The sequence below is a fragment of the Globicephala melas genome, chromosome 4 (assembly GCF_963455315.2).
Source record: "Globicephala melas chromosome 4, mGloMel1.2, whole genome shotgun sequence".
Classification (NCBI taxonomy): domain Eukaryota; kingdom Metazoa; phylum Chordata; class Mammalia; order Artiodactyla; family Delphinidae; genus Globicephala; species Globicephala melas.
In genome coordinates this window covers 63033591-63038971 of record NC_083317.1, presented here as the reverse complement: position 1 = coordinate 63038971, position 5381 = coordinate 63033591, and positions in this window count along the sequence as shown.

Below are 5381 nucleotides of genomic sequence, written 5' to 3'. Positions count from 1 at the left end.
AATGTAATTCCATTCCTCATACCTTAACTGAAAACACACATTCTACCATACTGAAATGTTTTATTATTTTCAGTAGCTTTAATTATATATTTAAATTTAAATTAGAATCCCCGACTCTTAAAAACTTTAATTTTCAGTGACAACCAAGAGGCAAGTAATAGTTACCCAAATCTGGAGAAACTACTTTAGATGATTTTTAGAACATAATTATTCTTGTAGTTTACCTAAAAGATCTTATTTCATTTATATTTACTTTAAAGTTTCATCATATCGAGTTATTTTTCTTGCTGACAGATTTGCAACAGATATAACAAGATTTCATTTAACTTCTATTAAACCTAGGTGCAATGAGAGTACTATACTTAATGTTGATGGCTCTAAAGACATGTCTATATTAATTAGATCAACAAACTTAAACATTAATACCAGGTATTAATTTAATACTAAATATTTCCCAGTCACGTGAACCTGAAACTCATTTAGCTTAATTTCTCTTGTATTTAGAATCGTTTGGTTTGTAAGCGCTTACTTTAAGCCAATTAAATAGAGCTCATTTACAGATTAACCTCAGCAATGTTGTTATACAAAGACAAAAACACATACAAACACACTAACAAACAGAGCGACCTCATAGGTCTCATTTCAAAATTTCAGACCTGGGGCTTCCCTGGTGGCGCAGTGGTTGAGAGTCCGCCTGCCGATTCAGGGAACACGGGTTCGTGCCCCGGTACGGGAAGATCCCACATGCTGCGGAGCAGCTGGGCCCGTGAGCCATGGCCGCTGAGCGTGCGCGTCCGGAGCCTGTGCTCCGCAACGGAAGGGGCCACAGCACTGAGGGGACCGCGTACCGCAAAAAAAAAAAAAAAAAAAATCAGCCCTGAGTCAGGTACAGCAATGTAAAACCCATCAGTTTACAAAAGAGGTTGGATTAAAGTTGGGTTTCGGGCAGATGGAACAAATCAAGCTCACTTGTCTAGAAAAACCCTTTCTACTAATATTTTTGGAAAACAAGTCAAGTTCTAAATTACTGTACCCTCTTTTTCAAAATTTGCATTTTAAAAAGATGGCAGAGATAATGGGTTTTTGAGAAGACCAGATAGGACATTTGTATCTCAAAGATACAGGCAAGCGTCTCCTGGGATGACTTTGTTTCCCCTTTAACATTTATAAGCCTCTTAAGATCACCTGTATTTATGAGAAAATCAATCAACTTGTTCCTCACTGTCAATGTTACCCTGGCTCCTGTGGGGAAATCAGAATCGGATGCCTCGAGTCCCAGGGAGTCCCCTGGCCTCTTACAAGATATTGGGGCAAGGGAAATTGCCCTGCTGCAGAAGTGTCTCTCGGTCCAAATTGGGTGCCCTATCGGGTCTTAGATGGTGATGCTAAACCAGGTCCCTGTGCCCCGGGTGTTACCATAGAAACTTCTATTTGATCCCCTTGGGTGTGTTACCATAGAAACTTCTATTTGATCCCCTTGGGTAGGGGAAACAGGAGGCAGTGAATATGTTGGCGGCATGGCGGGGGCAGATGGAACGACTGCCGGTGCAGCCTGCTCGGCCAGTGGGGGAGCTGGATAGGCCGGAGGGGCTTTAGATTTTGAAGTAACATGTCCCTACTCTCATTTTCTCCCTCTTCCCCTTGTAGAACAGGTTTCCCCTTGGGTTTCCTTTCAGACCACTGCACCATAAGGAGGCAGCCCTGACTTCTTTTCCTCCTGATGCAATAGCATAAATGCTCCTACATATGGAATCTCATCTCTTTTCCCTGCTCTTTTGCACAACACTTCTAACTGTGAGATTGTATAATAATTGAGTGAGCCTTTCGGGACCATCGTTCTTCTGATCCTAACATATATTGGGTCCACATCCTATTACAATAGTACATCATGTCTTTCTTAAGCTCACGGCTATGTTTTGCCCATTTATCTAACATATTCCCCAAAGAGCTCTCCTTCAGGATAGACGGAGTGTTTTCCACTTTTAAAAGTTTGATAACACCAAGACACAAAAGATGCAAATTCCAACACGAAAGGCACAAACAAATTCTAGCATCGATGCACACAAAACCAAGACAAAACCAACGAAGTAGTTCCCAGATCAGGTAGACTTACCCTATAAAACCAACGAACTAGTTCCCAGCATCAGGTAGTCTAATAATTCCCCCCTCCAGCAGGGTACCCCAACCAGATCGGCTTGTCCCGTAAAGGAAAAGCCCAGATTGAGGGGGGAATATGTTCCCGGCATGCATGCTGGAGCGACTTACCCTCCAGAGTCGAATCGAGTCCATCGACTCATAGCCCCAGATGGAATCGAAGTTCCCCAAATTAGAACCGAAGTTCCCCAGATGGAGCCGAAGTTCCCCAGATGGAAGTTTGTTGGTTCCTTGCCTCAACTGCCAAGCGCCAGGGTAGCCGGTGCCGCTTCAGGGAACTTTGGAGGGAAGATGCTCAGGACAAACGGTCCTGGCAGCTGCTAGGGCCTCGCCCCAACATTCCCTGACCGGGGCCGGCTAGCCACGATCAGCAAGGCTCCTGGCTGGCTAAGCCAGATTTGTTACCGAGTCCAAGCTCACTCTGCTCGCCATACAACAGGCCAATGAATCGGAGGCCGGCAGACCGAGAAGATGGCAGACTAGTGTCTCTGAAAAACCATCTTATCTGGGTCTGGATGCCAGTTTCTTTTATAGAATCAGAGAGGGAGAGGCGGTGAGGAAGTTAAATAAAAGGGCCATCAGTCTTGCGAAGCATCTCCTCGAATGACCAGCCTGGGTGAGGGGCTGTGTCAGTTTCTTTTTTCTCGTAGCCATTCACAGGTGAGCAGGGTTCCCTGAGGCAGGCCATTGTGTATGATTATAATAACAAAAGCAACAAAAAGCAAAGGTTAAAGTTGAAGAAACAGATGGAGTCTGATTTAGCTCTTCCCTGTTACACCCTCAGCTCTCTTGCTTGGTTTTTTCTTAGCACCACCTGCCTGGAGACTTACTTCCTTGATGGTACCCTTCCAGTCATTAACTCCTTGCACCCCATTTCCTCTGGGCTCCCACGGCACCATTTCTCTCCTGCTACATCACTTTGTTACTTGCGTTATCTCTTCAAGCACATCTCTCTCTTTAGGCTTTGAGCATCCTAAGGGCTGGGGCTGGCTTTTTTATATTTGTATTCACATGCATATAAGTATGAGTGGTACATAATAGACCCTCAAATTGAAAGTCCCAGTATGTCTGATGATAAGTGAAAAAAAAAATAATGATTTTATATTTTAGGATCATTTTCTAATTCCATCATCCATTCCAGTGTAGTGTTACCTACAAATTTCATGGGTACTTTCTGTTTACCTGCAAGCCATTGATAGAGAAAGACATAGATGATGTAGATATAGGTATAGATACAGACATAGATGTCCTGTGGCACATCTTGAGACACATACCTCAGTCTGCATTTCACCAGTGATCAATATAACACGTTGGGAGGAGAGGGCATTAAGTGTTTCGATTAATTTGACATCTATGAGTCAATCATCTACAGTTAACTAGTGTCCAGACTATATTCTTCTTTATTTTTTCCACGTGCTTTTTCAAATGCTTGGTTGAAATAAAGATAAAAGGATCAAAAGACTTCTCCTGATTTGCTGCTTATGGAAAACAGAAATAAGTTTCGTTCCATCATAACTAGGAATAAACTCTTAAGCACTCACAACCTATCTTCCAGTTCATTCTAGAATTTTGCTAGAAATCAACATTACATTCATCAATCCATAATTTTTCCCATTTCTTAAAATCGGGATTTTTGTCCCACTTTAATTTCTATGATTTACTGCCCATTCTTTTACATTCTTGCAATAAAATCTTTCTGGGTCTGGAAATTTGAAGACATTTAAATTACCCAGGTAATAATTTACTGCAGCCTCATCTGCCGGGATGTTAATTCGATTTTACAGTGTTTATCCTACCTCCTCTACTGGGAAGATTTAGTTTCTTGCTAGAGAAGATGGATGAAACACAGGAGTTGAATATCCTGGCTTCCTTCTTCCATTTGTTGCTAGGTCACTATCTTCCCTAGCCACAAGCTTTTCTGAATAAACCTCACAAATATAGGCACCTTTCTCTTTTTGATTTTAGGATATTCCACGAAACTGAAGCTCATTCTGGCCTTAAGCCTTCTTGACACTTGTTTCACAGCATATATAGTATCTACCTTTATGTCTCCCTTTTCATATTTTATTGCATGACTTTTGAAATATGAGCACGAGATGCTTGTGCAATTGTATTAACTTAATCATGTCTTTCTTTTCGGAAAATAATGATTCAAATCATTTCTATAATTTCTCATCTTCTTTAGCTGCAGATATTTTAAGCAATTCAGTAATTTTAAACAATTTTGTTTGGAGGATGGCTTCTATGTTGAATCTCTATACAAAATTACTCCCTTGGGAAACAGCTTTTGTGTGAATCCAGCTTTATTTACCTCTGATAGAGACACGGCTGTAGTTTTTCAGGACCCTACCTTGTTGATTCCTTAAGTTTTACAGAATGTCAGTCCTACTTCCATTAAACCCATGCAACCCCATACATATGTGGGAGCAGAAACAAGCTTTCCTTCAGGTGCTTTTTTATGGAATGTGAGTTCAAAATCATTATCCCTGAATGGTTTTAAAGGCTCAACAGAGAGAAACAATCATTTTATAATGGATCCAACTTCAAAATATTTCTGTAAGTGAATTTCATTTTGATATAGTATCATGTGCTATAAGGGACATCACAAGACAAGAAGTATCCCTACGAAAGCCTTAGCTTTCCTTACATGCAGGGTATTGTTGAGGCTTGGCATATTTCTTTGTCTTCACTAGGAGCCATTTCTGTACTATGTATCTGGAAGAGTTTATGACTTTCCTTTCAATCTTTTAACTGATCCTGCTTTCCTTTTCCAGAAAGTTACATCTAAATTTGTGACTCTCATTAAAATGCGTGCAATATAGGAATTCATGCCACACATTGTGGAATTAACTTCATTTGGGGCTTATATTTACTGTTATTTGCTATGTCGACATCTTTGTGAATCACCACAAATTTTTTTTGTAATAAGGTAAGATAAAAATACTATAACATAACATAACATACTTCTCTGCTTTCCTTCCTTCTCCTGTTCTATATTACAATGGCCCTTTCTCCTAAGGGTCCTATAACTTCTTCCAGTCCAATCCAATTTCTTATTGGTCACAATTAAAACCATCATATACTTTTGGTAGATGAATTCAATGAGCAGATGGAGTATTCTCATGTCTGTTCTAGAAATTACCTTATGATCACATAAAGATATTCAGTGGGAGGGAGGGAAAGATTGGGAGATTGAGATTGACATATATACACTACTATATATAAAA